This window comes from Molossus molossus, unplaced genomic scaffold (assembly GCF_014108415.1).
Source record: "Molossus molossus isolate mMolMol1 unplaced genomic scaffold, mMolMol1.p scaffold_m16_p_12, whole genome shotgun sequence".
NCBI lineage: Eukaryota > Metazoa > Chordata > Mammalia > Chiroptera > Molossidae > Molossus > Molossus molossus.
The window spans coordinates 85,000,984-85,019,834 of record NW_023425347.1 but is presented as its reverse complement, the minus strand read 5'-3'; the positions used below and the strand labels follow the sequence as shown (position 1 = coordinate 85,019,834).

The window sequence follows — 18,851 nt, the reverse complement described above, 5'->3', positions numbered from 1 at the left end:
GGTTCCATTGATTTTTAAAGAGAGTAGAAGTGGGGAGGAGACAGAAAAACATTGTTGGTTGCCTCCCTCATATGTCCCAACCCTGGAGGGAATCAAACCTGCAACCAAGGTATGTGCCCCTGATAGGGAATGAACCCTTGACACCCCCACCTCCAAACTTCCCACCCCTGTGCTCAGGCCAACATTTTGACCACTGAACCACACCAGCCAGGGCTATCGTTATTGTTTTAGTAATTGGATAATTATAAGTAATTTGTTATAATTGCTGTGATAGTAGGTCTACTTTTCTGAATTTTTTCTATAATATTAAATGAATTGTTGAAACAATAATATAGTATACAAAAAGTGGCATTCAATAAATATTAGTTTCTTTTCTTACATTTTTTACGTTGAGACAAAAGGTAAATAAGCAGGTGAAAACGCACACATCATATGTTTGAACACAACAGTAATCTTCCTGGTCCATGTGTCACAGAGCCAATTCTGAGCACTTCCTTAGCTACCCAGATTTCACCTCTGGCCATATCTGAACATCTGGAATGAGGCTGCTGTATACCTCTCTGCCTATAGTCACAAGTAGTCATGGAGACAAGTTGTTCATATGACCCAGGGCTGGCGGCTGCCTCCTAAAGTGAACTTTTTTTCTCTCCCAGTTTATTAAGCACAGCTTGCACCCCATCCTTAATGGGGTCACTTATTTGCTTGATATTGACCTTTATTATACAGTTTCTTTTATTTGCCACATAGCTATAAAAGAAGAATTAGCCTGGCCAGTGTGGCTAAGTGGATTTAGCATCATCCCACAGACAGAGAGGTCCCAGTCAGGGCACATGCACGGGTTGTAGGCTCAATCCCCAGTAGGGGGCGTGTGGGGGACAGCCAATTGATGTTTTTCTCTCAGATTGATTTTTCTATCTCTCTCTCTAAAAAAAAAAAATCAATTAAAAAAAAACCCCAAGAATTAAAGAAAGTGTATCTTGATACCAAAAATTCTGAGCTTTCATTACTAAATTTAAAGATAATTCTAGAGGCAAATTTAAGCAGAATAATTGATAGAAATAATAGTATAAATATTTTGGGTGGATTCTGTTTTAGGGCTTGACTAGTATCTAATTACTAGATACATTGTTGGGTTTTTTTTTCTCTCTTATTTCTTTACTTCCCTGGAGGGTATTTAAAGCACTGATTATTTTTCCTTTCTGGATGTGTATCTGCTATGCAGATCATACTACATTTCTCTGGTTTTTATAAGCTAATTCTCCTTGCAGATACAGTGTGGTGCAATGATCTACAGCCCGAGTTTTGGAGTCAGGCAGACATGGGTTTGAATTTTAGCATCTATTTACTAGCTCTGGGATCTCAGGCAAAAAATCACTGAAGTTCAATTTTCTCATCTGTGAAATCGGCAATATTAGTATAATTTAAAAGAATAGGGTTAAAATAGAAAACACATGAAAAACCGTTCAACACAGTCTCACGATATTTTTTTTTCTTCCTTTATTGATTTTAGAGAGAGAGGGAGAAAGAGATAGAAACATCGATGAGAGAGAGCATTGATTGGCTGCCTCCTGCATGCCTCCCACTGGGGATTGGGCCCACAACCTGGGCATGTGTCCTGACCAGGAATTGAACCAGCGATCTCTTGGTGTATGGGTTGACACTCAACCACTGAACCACACTGGCTGGACACAGTATGTGTTTTTTAGTTTTTAGTTATGATCATGATCATGTTTATTTTCATTAAGGTACCTCATGCTTAGCACATGGTTGATGGAAAACTCTGGTAGTTACCTACCATTTCTAATTGCCAGGATGATGGCTTTGTTATTTAATTTTTTTATTTGTTAGTGATTAAGACAATCTTTTCTTTTTTTTCCAGTTAATCCTCACCTGAGGATATTTTTTCCATTGATTTTTTTTAATTTTTATTTTTTTTATCCTCACCTGAGGACATTTTTCCATTTTTTGTTCAGATAAAGTGGGAGGGAGAGAGAGAAAGAAACATTGACGTGAAAGGGACACATCGAGTGGCTGCCACCCGTACAACCCAGCCAGGGCCGGGGACAAACTGCAACCGAGGTACGTGCCCTTAGAGGGAACCGAACCTGGGTCTCTCTGGACCGCAGGCCAACGCTCTAACCACTGAGCCAAACCGGCCAGGGTGATTTTTTTTTTTTTTTTTTTTAGAGAGAGAGTGGAAAGGAAGGGTGGAGGGAGAGAGAGAGAGAGAAACAACGATGTGAGAGAAACACATCAATTTGTTGCCTCCTGCACGAGCTCTGACCAGGGCCAGGATTGAACCTGCAACCCAGGTACATGCTCTTGATTGGGAATCCTTGACCCTATGGTGTGTGGGCCGTCACTCTGACCACTGAGCAACACCAGCCAGGGCGATTAAGACACTCTTTAGCCTAGTATTTAGGAACTTGTTTTTTCTCACTATAACTCTGACAGTGTCTGGCACCATTACTGGCACATAGTAGGTACTCAGTACATAGCTGGTGAATCACATTCAATTGAACTGAACATCCATTCAGACATTAGCACAAGAGCTGTGTCACTAAATAGCTGTCATTCCAAAACTGACAGCCAACTCTGACACAGACATGCTTGCATAGTTTGTAAGCCATGATTTCAACTTCCTGCATTGCAGACTTCTTAGTTAATAGTCCTTTCCACCCACCTGAGACTTAGAAGGAAAAGACAAACTAATAGAAATATCTGCTAAGAAATATCTTATCAGCTAAGAGAATGAGCTTTGATCTAGGTATAGACCCAGGCTTATATCCTGACTCCAGCACTGTCTAGTGGGTCAGTTACTTAATCTGAGAACATCAGTTTTCTCATCTGTGAAAAGGGTGTATTCATAGCATCTATCTTACCATGTTATTGTGAGAATAGTCACTTCTTTCAGAAAGCTTCCCTACCGCCCATGGTAGGTTGGGTTCACTGTTATACTCTCCCTATAGTACCTAACAATTACCCTTTGTAATTACTTCTTCAACTACTCACTTCCTTTCTAAATTGGATACTCCCACAGGACAGGGATGGTGACTATCTCATTCATTTCTGTGTCCCCAGTGCTTAACAGTCCCTTGATACACAGTATTTTGGGTGAACTGCATTTGCTAACTGAGTGAAATAATGAGATAATAGTGCACACAAACAAAGACTAAATTTAGCAAGCTCTTAATAAAAGGTACATATTATTATTAACAACATAATATTGGTGCTGAGTTTATTCACCTTGAGAAAACTAATATAGTTAGAGGAGCAACAAGTTAGAGATAGGTATTGTGAATCTAGCTCTATATCTTTTTGTTGTTGTTGTTGTTGTTAATCCTCACCCAAGGATATTTTTCCATTGATTTTTTTTTTTTTAGATGAGTGGAAGGGAGGAAGGGAGGGAGTGAGGGGGAGAGAGAGAGAGAGAGAGAGAGAGACATCTATGTGAGAGAGACACATTGATTGGTTGCCTGTTGCAGGACTCCAACCAGGTTCATGCCCTTGACTGTAATGGAACCCAAGACCCTTTGGTTTGTAGGCCGACACTCTAACCGCTGAGCCAAACCAGCTATTGTTATATGTCCTTGGCCAAATCTTTATTCTTCTCATTTTTCCATAATTAAGATGAACATAAAATATTCACCCGGTGTCCAACTTAACTTGGTTCTTATAAAGTCTTCCCATTGTCAGACCGCGCACCACAGGCTGTCCTGTGTATGCCCAGAGTTTCTACATACAGATCCTACATTGCCCTAGTACTCCTCCGCTTTCTCAGCTGCTACATGTTGATGCCTGACCCTTCTCCATTCTGACCCTGTCTAGCCCATCAGTTTGTTACACCAAGTGGCTATCTCCTAGCTTTTAGCCCTGAACTATACTTGTCCTCACAATGAAGTCCAAAATCCTCAAGGTTCTGACTGGAGCTTCATCTTCTTTCCACCTTTTTCTTGCTCACTGTGTTCCAACCACCAGGTTCTCCTGAAGTTATTTGGTGGCAATAATCTTCCTGATTCAGGGCCTTTGGACTTACCAGCCTCTGCTTGGAGCACTGTTTCCCCTCTTGTCTCAGCTTCTTCAGGGAGGACTACTTGGGTCCCTTGGCAGAAATTAGTTTTCCGTGTTATATGCCATCTTCTTTGCAGATCTGGTGTGAGCTTCACATTTTATTTTATTTTTATTTTTTAAAATCCTCACCCCAGGATATGTTTATTCATTTTAGAGAGAAGAAGGGAGAGAGAGAGAGAGAAACATCAGTTGGTTGCCTCATGTGCATACCCCAATTGGGACCAAACCTGCAACCTAGGTATGTGCCCTGACCAGGAATTGAACCCATGAACCTTTCAGTGTATGGGACAATGCTCCAACCAACTGAGCCATACTGGCCAGGGCAGAGCTTCACATTTTAAAATAGAAGTTAAGAATCTGGACTAAATGTGAAATTTCTGTTTTTAGTGATGGCAGATAATTAAAAAATTGTAAGTACTGAGGGCTGAACCAAAATATCTGTAGGTTAGTGACTGCCTGTGGCCTGCCTGTTTGCAACCTGAGTTGTCCAACATTTGGCTATACTTGGCAACTATTGCTGTGTTGTTAATCATCACTCCACTTAACTGTCTACTCCATGCCAGGTACTGTGCTTGGTGCTTTAGACAGATGATATCATGTAATATCCATAACCACCTGTGAGGTCAAGTAAGGTTCAGAGAGGTCAAGACATTTGCCCAAGGTTACAAGCCTGGTGGAGCCAGGTGCTAAAGGTCTTTCCATGGGACTACTGTGTGTCAAGGTACAATCTGTCAATTTAGAATGATCAAAGCTTCTGAAGTTCTTCCTAACAATAACTACTAATAATAATTGTATTGTGCTCACTCTATGCCAGACATTGTGCTAAACTCTTTACATGATCAGATTTAATCTTCCCAACATACAAAGGAGCTACTGGTTATCAGCCCCATTTTATTTATGTATGTGTGTATGTATGTAAATATTCTCACCCAAGGATATTTTTTCCATTGATTTTTAGAGATAATGGAAGGGAGGGAGGGAGAGAGAGAGTAACATCAATGTGAGAAAGACACATCGATTGGTTGCCTCCGCACATGCCCCCAACCAGGGTTGGGAATGGAACCTGAAACCCCTCAGTGCTTGGGCCAACACTCTAACCACTGAGCAACACCAACTAAGGCTATCATTCATTTTATAGATGAGGAAACTGAGGTGTAGAACAGGTATCTGATTTACCCAAGGTAAAGACAGAATTCAAACCCAGACAATCTGATGCCACAATTGCCACTTTTAGGAACTCCTATCATCAATTTGGGTTGGAGCTGAAGGGGAAAAGGGAAAATTTTATAAGTCACTCTTTCTCCAATCCAGAGCCCCACAGAGGACTCAATTATGAGAGGAATTCCACTCCCTCCTTGGGCTATTTCCATGAACTTGTTGTTGAGAGATGAGGCCTGTAGGTGGCAGCAACACCAAGTCTCTATATTCTGCCAAGTTCAAAGCTGTAAGGAGGAAGCTAACAGTCAGATTCACTTATTTGCATATTATTCTCTGATTGGCCTAATTAATTCTTTGCCATTTAATTGCACTTGGTTCGCAGCCCAGTGAGTACTGCCAGGGCTTGTAGAGCCCTTGGCAGCTGTGAAAGAAGAGCGCCCAAAGGATTTGTAACTATGGTGAATTCTTCCAGTCTGACTACCATCCTGATGATTTTCATCTGTTTTGCTCAATGGTTAGAGCGTCCGCCCACGGACCAATGAGTCTCGGGTAAGATTCCTCAATTGCAATTCACCTCCCACCCTGGTCAGGGTCATGTGGGAGGCAACCAGTTGATGTGTCCCTCTCATGTCGATGTTTCTCTCTCTTTCCCTCCCACTCTACCTGAAGACAAATAGAAAAATATCGTGGGGTGAGGATTAAAAAAAGAAGAAATAAATAATAACCTAAAACTATAAACTTCTATAAGGCCCTGGTCAGTTTAGCCCAGCGGTTAGAGTGTCGACCTGTGAACCAGAGTCCCGGGTTCGATTCCTGCTAAGGGCATGTGCCTCAGTTGTAGTTTGTCCCTTGGTTGGGGTCGTGCAGGTGGCAACCAATCGATGTCTCTCTCACATGGATTTTTTTTCTCTCTCTTCCTCCCTCTCTTCCTCCCACTCTATCTGAAGATAAATGCAAATATGTCCTTGGGTGAGGATTAAAAAAAAGAAAATATAGGGGGAGGCTTCTCTCGCCAGGTCTGAGCCTTGCCAGCCCCTCCCCCAGGAGATCATTGCAGTTGGCCAGCCCCTGCTTCACTGTAACCATGTGTGACCAAAAGGCAGTGATTAAAAATGCCCATGTGTTGGAGGAGATGCAACAGGACTCTGTGGAATGTGCTACTTAGGTGTTGGAGAATTATAACATAGAGAAGGACATTGTGGCCCATATTAAGAAAAAATTGACGGAAAGTACAACCCCATCTGGCACTGCACTGTGGGGAGAAATTCAGTAGTTTCGTGACACATGCAGCCAAACACTTCATCTACTTCTACCTGGGCCAAGTGGCCATTCTTCTGTTTAAATCTGGTTAAAAGCATGGACTATACCACACATCCAGTGATCCATCAAAAAATGAGTATTGTACCACCACCCCACCACCGTGTTTAAAGAAAACAAAACAAAATAAAGGATTGCAGCCTAAATTCCACATACCAGAGACTGAAATCTTCAGCCTTGCCTAAAGGGACACCTTGATCTTAAACCTTTATTGTGTTGTTTTCTAAACGGTATTCTCTGTATTCATTTGTTGTGGTTATAAAACAGTTAGCAAAAAAGAAAGAAAAGAAAAGATGGGGGAAATTTTTGTGACCTTGGGTTAAGCAGATTTCTTAGATATGACATGATTCACAAGAGAAAAAAGACAAATTGAACTTAATACAAAATTTAAAACTCTGCTCTGTGAAAGATGCTGTGACAAACTACAGTCCAGGAGAAAACATTTGCAAATCACGTCTCATACGTAGAATTCTCACAACTCATTAATAATAAGAAAAGAAGCCCAAGCCAGTTTGGCTCAGCAGTTAGAGCACTGGCCCTCAGACCGAAGGGTTGCAGGTTAGATTCCCAGTCAAGGGCATGTATCTGGGTTGCAGGTTCAATACCTGGCCCTGGTTTGGGTCGTGTGGGAGACAACCAATCCGTGTGTCTCTCTCCCATCAATGTTTCTCTCTCTCTCTCTCCCACTTCTACTCTATCTAAAATCAATGGAGAAAAATATCCTCAGGTGAGAATTAAAAACAAAATAATAATAATAATAATAATAATAATAATAATAAAGAAGAAGAAGAAGAAGAAGAAGGAGAAGGAGAAGGAGAAGGAGAAGGAGAAGGAGAAGGAGAAGGAGAAGGAGAAGAAGAAGGCCCTGTAAATGAATGGGCACAAGACTAATACAGACCCTTTACTAAAGAAGATATATAAATGACAAATTTGCACATGAAAAAAGGCTGAGCCTGGCTGGTGTGGCTCAGTGGATTGAGCATCCTCCCATAGAGAGATCCTGGTGTGATTTTAGTCAGGGCACATGCAGGGGTTGTGGGCTCAATCCCCAGTAGAGTGTGTGTGCAGGAGATGGCTAATTGATGTATCTCTCTCACATCAATGTTTCTATCTCTCTCTCCCTTCCTCTCTCTCAAAAAAATCAATAAAAACATTAAGAAAAAAAGAGAGGCTGAGTATCATTAGTCATTAAGGAAATGTTGGTTTTATTGAGGCACTGCCACTTCACACATATTGGAATGGCTAAAAACAATAATTAAAAAAAAAATCTGACAATATTGCCCTGGCCGGTTTGCTCAGTGGTTAGAGTGTCGGCCCGCAGATCAATGAGTTGGGGGTTTAATTCCAGTCAAGGGCATATACCTCAGTTGTGGTTCATCCCTGGCTCTGGTCGGGTCATGTGGGAGGCAACCAGTCGATGTGTCTCTCACATTGATGTTTCTCTAAGCATACAGAGCAACTAGAACTTTCATTCTTTCTGGGGAAAACTCAAAATGGTGTTGTGGGGATCAAGCCCACAACCCAGGCATGTGCCCTGATCAAGAATCAAACCTGGACCTCTCAGTCCATGGGATGATACTCAATCCACTGAGCCACACCAGCCAGGTGAGTTTTTTTTTTTTCCTTTATTGATTTTAGAGAGAGGGAGAGAGAAGGAGAGAGGGATAGAAACATCGATGAGAGCCCTGGCCGGTTTGGCTCAGCGGTTAGAGCGTCGGCCTGCGGTCCGGAGAGACCCGGGTTCGGTTCCCGCTAAGGGCATGTACCTTGGTTGCAGTTTGTCCCCGGCCCTGGTTGGTCGTGCGGGTGGCAGCCACTCGATGTGTCCCTTTCACATCGATGTTTCTCTCTCTCTTTCTCTCTCTCTCTCTCTCCCTCCTGCTCTGTCTGAACAAAGAAAAAATGGGGCCCACAACCTGGGCATGTGCCCTGACCGGGAATCAAACCGGCAATCTCTTAGTGCATGGGTTGATGCACAGCCACTCAGCCACACCGGCTGGGCGAGTTTGGGTTTTTTAATATAAAATTAGATGCACACTTGCCCGGCCAGTGTGGCTCAGTGATTAGGAGTCGACCCCTGCACCAACAGGTCGCCGGTTTGATTTATGGTCAGGGCACATGCCCAAGTTGTGGGCCCCATCTCCAGTCAGGGGCATGCAGGAGGCGGCCAGTTGATGTTCTTGCTCATCGATGTTTCTATCCCTCTCTCCCTCTCCCTTCCTCTCTCTAAAATCAATAACCCTGGCCTGTTTTGCTCAGTGGTTAAAGGGTTGGCTCACGGATGAATGAGTTGCGGGTTTGATTCCGGTCAAGAGCACGCATGTACCTCGGTTGTGGTTGTCCTCGGCCCTGGTTCGGGTTGTGCAGGAGGCAACCAGTTGATGTGTCTCTATCACATCGATGTTTCTCTCTGTCTCTCTCTCTCCCTCCTTCCCACTCTATCTAATGATAAATAGAAAAATATTCTTGGGTGAGGAATTAAAAAATAAATAAATAAAATAAATGAAAAAAAAATTAGATGTACACAGCTCAGCAATTCCACTCCTAAATATTTACTTAGAGAAATAAAAGCATGTACATAAATGTTTATATTAGTTTATTTCACAATTGACAAAACGTAGAAACAATTTCAATGTCCTAAACTAGTGAATGAAATAACAAACTATAATACATCCATACAATGGGATACTACACAGCAATAAAGAACTAAATACTGATACATGTAACAACATGGATGACTTTCACATGAATTATTCTAAGTGAAAGTAGTCAGACTCAAAAGCTACATATTTTTTTATTTCCTTTATATGACTTTCTGGGGGGAAAAAACTACAGGTACAGAAAACAGATCAATGGATGCCATGGTTGGGAGGAGAGGTTGATTATAAAAGATGGAATGAGGGAATATTTTGGGGTAAATAGGTAATTTAGATTATAATGGCGGTAGTTACACAAGTGTGTGCATTTGACTCATAGAACTGAACACCAAAAGGAATGAATGTAAAAAAAAAACAAAAAAAAAAACACCTGTTTAAAAACAAAAACCCAATACTCACCCTCCACCATCAATACCATCATGAAAGCCATTGATTTCAGGTTCAAATAAATTACTGCTTTTCCTTATTAAAAAAAAGGTAGAATATTTTGTACACTGCTCTGTTCCATGAGCACTTTCTTTTAAATAGAGAATTATTTCAAGCATATAGAAAAACAGAGGTTTTTATAACAGACACCTAAGTACCTTTCACCAACGTTATCAAATCTTCACATTTTGCCATATTTTCTTAAATTTTTTTCAAGAAATAAAATATCAGAGATATGTTTTAATCCCTGTATTCCCTCCTTTCACCCATTCCTTTTCCTCTCTCTCTTCAGAAGTAATTGCTTGCCTGAAGGTTTTATTTCCACACAATTTTTTTTTTTTTTTTTTTTGCATTTTTGATCTTCAGATAGAGCGGGAAGGAGAGAGGGAGGAGGAGAGAGAGACACACATCAAGTGGCTGCCACCCAAACAACTCCAACCGGGGCCCGGGACAAACTGCAACCAAGGTACGTGCCCTTAGCGGGAACCCAACCCAAGACCTCGCTAGTCCGCAGGTCGACACTGACTGCTGAGCCAAACTGGCCAGGGTACTTTTTTTTTTTTTACTGTGTATGTATGAATCCTTAAATAGTATATAGTGTTGTCTATCATATTTAACATTTTTATATACATGGTATCAAGCTGTACATAACTTTTTGCAGCTTTTCTCAACATTTTGTTTTAGTCATGCTGATACCTATAGCTTTGGTTTATTCACTTTAACTGTTTTGTAGTATTTTATATTATGAATATATCACAGCTGATTTGCTCATACTCCAGTAGATGGATATTTAGATTGTCTTTATTATCATTATTTTTGCTATTTCAAATGGTGCTACAATTAACATCCTTATTTCTGTAGCCCGTATCTATGTTCATTGTTGAAAACTTGGAAGCTTAAAAAAAGAGAAAGATGAAAACGAATATTATCCATCATGTTATTGTTTATTGAGCATTTAACATGTATCATTTATAGTGTTGGGCACTTTATGTGCATTAACTTTAATTCTCACACCAAGCTCTATATTAGGTACTATTATGTTTGCTATTATACAAGGAGGAAGCTGAATTTTAACAAGTTTAAATAACTTAGCCGAGGGCTGGCTCACAGATAGGTAGTGGCAGAACAGGTTTCTGTTGCCAAAGCCTCTGCTCATAACATTATGCTCCAACAGTGTCCATATACCCTAAATCCAGAAATAATAATGGTTAGAAATAGTCTTTCCTGTTAATTGGTCTCCCAGAACACAAGAGAGGCCTGGCCCAGGCCACTTTCCATTTAATAAATTATACTGGGAGTATAATATACATGAAGAAAAATATGGATAAGTGTAGAAAAATATTCACATTCCAAGTGATGAATTTCCACAACTGAATGTATCCATATGGACGAAAAAGGGGCTCTAATAAGTCTAACTGAGAGTAACCTCACAGGATGATCTGATCATAAATTCCTAACTGGGCAGGTCATTAAGGGTATCATCAGGCCTTTCACTTCCCTAAAGATTATCTTTGCCTTATGCAAGCCCTGCCCATTGTTTTTGTGCATCTAGGTTAATATACCTTTGAAATGCCTCTTTTTCAGACCCTTGGGAAGCATAACCATCCTCAAGAGAGCACACAAACCTGGGCCACATAGCTCAGTTGGTTAGAGCACTGCCCTGATAGGCCAAGGTTGCAGGTTTGATCCCCAGTCGGGGTACATATAAGACTCAACCAATGAATGCATAAATAAGTGGAACAACAAATAAATGTTTCTCTCAAATCAATAGATAAAATTAAAAATAAATAAATAAAAGACAGCTCATAATCTTATTAACTACTCCCTAATCCAATCATAGATACTTCCCTGTCTTGCTTTCTCCTGGAGGCCTGAAACTAGTAAGACTTGGCGAGAGATGTTGGTGGCTTCCTCTAGTGATGGTAGCAGAGAAAATGAAAAGAACGGAGATATTTAGGATGTATAATAATTGGATTTAATGGGGTGAAGCAGGCGTTAAGAATGATTCATGAGTTTCTTTTTTATGCACACAAATGATGGAATTTGCTTCTCAGTTTTTACACTTCAAATTGGCTGTCCATCGTTTTTTACTTTTGGGTAGATTATACTTGGAATTTGGCGGCAAGTTTTCTAAAACAGAACACTTACATCAGCTCCCACCTTAGACAGTGCCAGGAGCTCAGAATATTGAACTCTGGCCTTCCAAGTCCATAGACCTTTGTCCCCCTCAGTACCAGGAAAGGTGCCCAAATTCTGTTCCACGCGGGACTCCAGCGGGCAGCGCATGCCCAGAGAGGCCGCGTGGGGCGACCGCCGGAGAACAAACGGCGAGAAGTTTCTGCCATTTTGTCGGCCCAACACAGCTGGCCCAGGCTGGAGACTACAAGTTCCGTGAGCCCCCGCGGCGACGCTTCCTACTCCTCACTGTCCGGCTCGCTCCCTCTGTACCCCTCCCGGGGCCGAAGACTCTGGCTGCCGCTGGTGGCCGGCGGGCCAAGTAGGATTTCCGGGGGAAACTACTGTGGAGGCTAAGGAGGCGGTGGCGGCGACCCCGGTGAGTTCGGCGAGCAAGGAAAAGTGAGCGGGAAGTGTCTGGGGTCGGCTGCGGCCGCTTTTTAGGCTCGGGTCGCGCTCGTGGTTCCGTCAGGGGGTCGCGGTCCGGGGGAGGGAAATGGCTCGGGCCGCGGCAGCCTCGGGCGGCGGACGGGGCGGGCCGGGGCCGCCGCCTCCTCCTCCGCCCTCCCACAACGGTCCCGCGGTGGCTTCGCGTGCGGCGCGCCCCGCGCAGGCTCTCCCTCTCCGCCCCAGGCGACTTGGCGGGGCCCTTTTGTCTGGGCTGCTTTACGTCCCTTTGTGCCTGTTAGTGGAGGTGCCGCCTTGGGGGAGCCCCCGTGGCCAGTCCCTGACTGGGACCTGTCCCTGGGGATCCGGTTACGGTAACCGGATCAGGTCAAAGTCCATTTTTCAAAACTGTCCGGCTTCATACCTCTGCATTCCAGCTGGGCAGAGCGGAAGCTTCGGAGCCAGGCAGAGGCCGACAGGGTTTCTGTAGAAAAGCTCCAGGTTATTGTCTAACTCTTAAACGTCACTCCCGGGGAAACTGGGAAGGGAGTGCGATGTCTGGGGCGCAGCTGTGATCGGGGAACCGAAGAACCAATGCGGATGGGCTCCATGGAGTACACCTCTGGACTGTCGGGAGGAAGTGATTTATAGTTTCGAGCAGCCTTTTCATTCATTGCATGCAGAAAAGGACCACAGTACTTCAGTCTCCCAGTTCCTCGCCCCCCAAATGTTTTTATTTCTTCTGCTTAAAATGTTGAAAGAAAACGTCCATTACTAGAAGGGGTCTACTTTTTAGAGAAAACAGAAACTTAGTGGTTTATAGAGGGAAAAAAAGGACTGTTTCACTAAGTAATAGGAATGAAGCCAGTTTGCGAGTACTACATCCTTACTGTCACCGGTGAATCTTGTGGATTTGATCAAACTTTGTTAGATAATGGTAACTTTATGCATGTCCCGTTGGAAGACTGAATTGCTAGATATTCAGCTTAAGATAATGCTTTATAAACGCCATTGCAGATACTCCTTTTCTTTAAAAAAATTTTTTTTATTGATTTTAGAGGGAGAGGAGAGAGACAGAAACATCAGTGAGAGAGAACATCAATTGGCCACCTCCTGCATGCCCCCCACTGGGGATTTGGCCCACAACCTGGGCATGTGCCCTGACCTCCTGGTGCACAGGTCCACGCTCAACCACTGAGCCGCACCAATCCGTGCAGATACTCCTTTTGAAAAAGATTTAATATTTCAAGTCTCTGAATTGAGCACAACCAGGACTCCTTTACAGGAATCAGGGGAGTTTATTGAAGTTATATAGGTTAAATTCCCACCCTAGCCATGTAGGCAAACAAAACCCTTTGTGCTTTATTACTTTCATATCTCATAATGGAAATGATTTACTCTGAGTATCCCAGATTGTGTTAATAATATTGTTTTTAATGCAGTTGTTCTTCATTTTTTAATCCAGCAATGAGTGGGAATTGTTTGTGTTTTCCTGGTTATACTTTGAAGAAGCATCCACAGAATTGTTCTAGAATTAAAAAAATAATCTGCTATCTGTTTCTTCAAACATGCCAGTGCTGTTATTTCTTTTTAAAACAGCTTATTATTATTATTATTTTATTGATTTATTTTAGGGAGAGAGGAACACTGATTTGTTATTTCTCTTATTTATGCATTGGTTGATTCTTGTATGGGCCCTGATCAGGATCGAACCAGCAACCTTGGTGTATGGAGACTACATCCTAACCAATTGACCTACCTGGCCAGGGCCTCATATACATTTTGTAATTTCATTTTCACTATAATCCTGTGAGGTGGTGGTTATCTCATTTTACAGCTCACAGATGTTAAATTTACAGCCTCTAAAGTGTTCTGTGACTTAAGGTCACAGAGTTCACCTAGATAGGAAATAGTAGAGTAAGCCATACTGCAAGCCCAGTGCTCTTTCCATTTACCACACACTTATTGCAATTATACATCATACCAATACGAGTACCTGTGATTCACTGAAATTTAAATATTGATGAAAATATTTTGGATTCAGAGCAAACTGATTTATAAGGAACTGGAGTTTCTAGAATTATAAACAATGTTATACTGAACCATAAATCATACTGAATATTGGTGCCATTGCCTTGTCTTATGGTATGCTGTGATTACTTAGTACCTAGCCAGAATGGCAATTTTATGGATCCCTAGGGGTGGGAAAGGGTTGTCAGTTTCTTACTAAAAGGTTTATTTACTAAAAGGTTTTGACAAATCGTTGTTTAAAGGTTTATTTAAGAAATATGTTGGGCCCTGGCCAGTTTGGCTCAGCGGTTAGAGAGTTGGCCTGTGGTCTGGAGAGACCTGGGTTCGGTTCCTGCTAAGGGCACGTACCTCGGTTGTAGTTTGTTTCCAGCCCTGGTTAGGTGCAACCACTCTATGTGTCCTTTTCATGTTGATGTTTCTCTCTCTCTCTCTCTCTCTCTCTCCCTCCCACTCTATCTGAACAAAATATTGAAAAATGTCCTCGGGTGAGGATTTAAAAAAAAAAAAAGAAATATGTTGGGAGTCCTGGCTGGTATGCTAAGTGGTTAGAGCACCATCTCAAGCACCAAAGGGTTACAGGTTGGATTTCCAGTGAAGGGCACGTACCTGGGGGTTGCAGGTTCGATCCCCAGCCCCTGTAAGGGTGCATGTGGGCGCCAACCAATTGATATGTGTGTGTGTGTCTGTCTCTCTTTCTCCCTCCCTTCCACTCTCTCCAAAAATTAATGGAAAAAATATCCTTGAGTGAGGATTAACAACAACAACAAAAAATATGTTGGAGAACATACTATATACAGCAGTTTTGCTGGAACTAACATTGAAGAACTGCAATTCAGATACTTTTCTAGCCAGAGTCAAGAATCAAGAAAATGTTTCCTTTAGTTTTGCTTTTAGTAAAAACTTTTAATCAGTTTCAAACCTGCAGTTTAAGTCTTGGATTTATGTCAGAACATGCCATGAATATGACATCAGAAATAGAAACCTACTTCACCTCCTGCACTTAAATTCTTTTTAGGTAAAATGCATAACATGCCAATGGAATTAAGTCAGTACAAGTAGTCTAGCCTTTCTAACTAGTAAAAACCTGTTTCAAATCTCTTGCTATGCCATCATAATATAGAAGGAATATATTTTTTAAATATATTGATGCGCCCAGCCATGGCTCAGTGGTTGAGGGTCGACCCATGCACCAAGAGGTTGCCAGTTTGATTCCCGGTCAGGGCACATGCCCAGGTTGTGGGCCAAATCCCCAGTGGGGGCATGTAGGAGGTGGCGGATCAGTGTTCTCTCTCATCCATGTTTTTGTCTCTCTCTCCCCTCCTCTCTCTCTAAAATCAATAAAGGGGGGAAATGTATTGATTGATTTTAGAGAGAGGAAGGGAGAAAGAAAGAGAAACATCGATTTGTTGTTCCACTTATTTATGCATTCATTGGTTGCTGCTTGTATGTGCCCTGACCGGGGATCAAACCCACAACTCAGGTATGTGCTGTAACTGGGAATCAGTCAGCAGCCTTTATGTGCACAGGGCTATGCTCAACCAACTGAGCCACTCAGGCTGGGCCATTATTATTATTATTTTAATGTTTATTTATTGATTTGAGAGAGAGAAAGATTGATGTGAGAGAGAAAGACACATGGCTGCCTCCCACACAACCCCAACTAGCTCTGGGGAACGAACTGCACCCGAGGTACGTGCCCTTGACCGGAATCAAACCCGTGACTCTTTGGTCTGCAGGCCTTTGCTCCAACCACTGAGCCAAACCGGCCAGGCCCATTGGTTGATTCTTGTATGTGACCTTACTGGGGATTGAACCCACAACCTTGACGTATTAGATGACACTCAAACCAGTGGAACTACCTGCCAGGGCAAGACCATTATTATTCTGTATTGTCACAGTTAACTGTCTTAATGGTAAGGATTCTGTCCTAGTCTACATCCTTACTGCTTAGCACACAGCTCCTGGTATTGCTTTGGAACTTTAAAATGTTTGTTGAGCTCTGGCCAGTGTGGCTAAGTTGGTTGAGTGTAGTCCCATGCACTGAAAAGTCACCAGTTCTGTTCCTGGTCAGGGCACATGCCCAGGTTGTGGGCCTGATCCCCAGTGGGGGGCATGCAGGAGGCGGCCAATCAATATTCTCTCTCATTGATGTTTCTATCTCTCTCTTCTTCTCCCTTCTTCTCTCTCTAAAACCAATAAATAAAAAAAATTTTTTTTTAAATCAATAAAAACAGCCTGGCCAGTATGGCTCAGTGGTTGAGCATCAACCCATGTACCAAGAGGTCACTGGTTTGATTCCTGGTTGCAATGTGACAACACTTACTGTGTGGTGTTAAATAGAGGTGTGTTATAATATGGGTAAGGAACTGAATTAATTTATTTCAGTAGACAGTGAAGGAAGGGATTACAGAGGAAATTATTTTGGAATTTGTTCTTGAGGGATGAATAAGAATTCATCAGTTAGACCAGTTACTATTAAGGTATTCCAGTCAGAAGGATCAGCTTGAGCATAGGAAAAGACATGTGAGAGTATAAGGTGTGTGTCTGGGGAAGAGTGAGTAAGTAGCCTGGTATGGCTAGAGGGTATCGCAGTTGGTTTTTAACATTTTTTTATTCAGATACTCCCTCTAGAAAAGTTGAGAAGAGCAATAGATTTTCAGCCCAGAAAAACTACAAATAAGCAAGCATGCATGTAATTTTAGAAAGTTGTGGAATACTTAGGGGTCTCTGGACCCCTGGGGTTGAGTTGCTGAAGAATTACAATGGCTGGTGAAAGAAAACATTGATGACTAGACGGTGAGAAGGACTCAGAATACTTTACTAAAAAGTTCAGGCTTTTGCCCTGGCTGATGTGGCTCTGTTGGTTGGAGTGTCTCCCATGCATCGAAGGGTCACGAGTTTGATTTCCAGTCAGGTCACATACCCAGGTGTGGGTTCAATCCCTGGTTAGGGCGTGTATGGGATGCAACCGATCTATGTTGCTCTCTTTCTCCTCCTCTCTCTCTAATATCAATGAAAACATGTGCCCTGCTGGTGTGGCTCAGTGGTTGAGCCTCGCCCCGTGCCAGTTTGATTCCTGATCAGGGCCCATACCCAAGTTGTGGGCCAAATCCCCAGTGTGGGGGGGGGCATACAGGAGGCAGCGAATCAATGGTTTCTCTCATCGATGTCTCTCCTTCTCACTTCCTCTCTCTCTAAAATCAATGAAGAAGAAAGAAAGAAAGAAAGAAAGAAAGAAAGAAAGAAAGAAAGAAAGAAAGAAAGAAAGAAAGAAAGAAAGTTGAAAGCAAGCAAGCAAGCAAGCAAGCAAACATGTCCTTGGATGAGGATTAAAAAAAAATAGTTTCAGACTTGTGATTAGGGAATTGGTAATCATTAAAGGTTTTTAAGCAAGTAATTAACATGATCTGATCTGTTTTGAAAGGTAATTGTTTGCTATCTTCACCATAGGTTAGAGAGTTTAGGAGACATGTTTAGAAAGTAAATGCTAAAAAGGCAGGGCAGAAGGCCTATTTTTGTTTTTTTACTTTTAAAAGATGGGTGAGGTTTTATTTGTCTGAAGTAAAGGAAATATCAGAGACAGATATTAAAAATTTGCACAAGCCCTGGCCGGTTTGGCTCAGCAGTTAGAGTCATGGACTCGATCCCCAGCCCCTTTTAGAGTCATGCGGGAGGCAACGAATCGATGTTTCTCTCTCTCTTTCTCCCTCCCATTCTATCTAAAAATCAATGGAAAAATATCCTTGGGTGAGGATTACAAAAAAAAGATTTGCACAAGAGGAAAGGGAGATAATAAAGAAGCCATGGGAAGAAATAGAATCTAAAGCTCATGGAGAGGTGAGTCTTGAAAAGGAAACATGAAGAAAGGATGGTAGAAGATACATTTGGAAGTGATAGAAGTTAAAATTGAAGTGGTTACCAACTGCTTATTCTGTACCCTGACTCTGATCTATGTACTTTTTTTTTTTTTAATTCTCACCTGAGGATATTTTTCCATTGATTTTTAGATAGAGTGGGAGGAAGGAAGGAAGGGAGAGAGAGAGAGAGAGAAACGTGAGAGAGACACATCGATCATTTGCCTCCTGCATGATCCCAGCAGGGCCGAGGGATCAAACCTTCAATCGAGATTCATGCCTTTGACTGGGAATTGAACCTATGACTCTTTGATCTGTGGGTGGACACTCTAACCGCTGAGCAAAACCTGCCAGGGCGATCTATGTATTTTTATGTATGTTATTTTATTTAATCTTGCAAAAATTCTGTAGAGTTGGTGGGCATTCCCATTTGACAGTTGACGAAATTATGGCCCAGAGAGAGGAACTAAATGCCCTAAAGGTCCCAAATAAATAATGGAAGAGATCTGGAACCCAGATATATTTTGACTCCAAAGTTCAGGATCATAATTTCTGCCTCATAGGGCCTTTTAATGTCTGATGACCTCTTTTTTATCTTCCTTTCTTCCTTCCTTTTTTTTAAATCTTCACCCGAGGATATTTTTTTTACATTTATCTTCAGACAGAGTGGGGCAGGGAGAGAGAGAAACATAGATGTGAGAGACACATTGATTGGTTGCCACCTGCAGGACCCCAACTGGGGCTGGGGACGAACTGCAACCAAGGTACGTGCCCT

General features: G+C 42.2%; 1 protein-coding gene and 1 pseudogene across 2 annotated transcripts in view; both read left to right on the top strand.

Moving 5' to 3' along the window:
- Nucleotides 1-6,313: 6,313 nt before the first annotated feature.
- On the top strand, nucleotides 6,314-6,581 carry LOC118627216 (annotated as a pseudogene).
- Nucleotides 6,582-12,067: 5,486 nt separating this feature from the next.
- PHACTR4 (phosphatase and actin regulator 4) overlaps nucleotides 12,068-18,851 on the top strand; it is a 103,211-nt gene continuing 96,427 nt past the window's right edge. Inside the window, exon 1 of one of the 2 annotated variants that reach the window (XM_036256903.1) lies at nucleotides 12,068-12,183. The gene's annotated coding sequence lies outside the window, so the exon portion shown is untranslated. The remainder of the gene's footprint in view (nucleotides 12,184-18,851) is intronic. The other variant, XM_036256902.1, reaches the window with a different exon arrangement.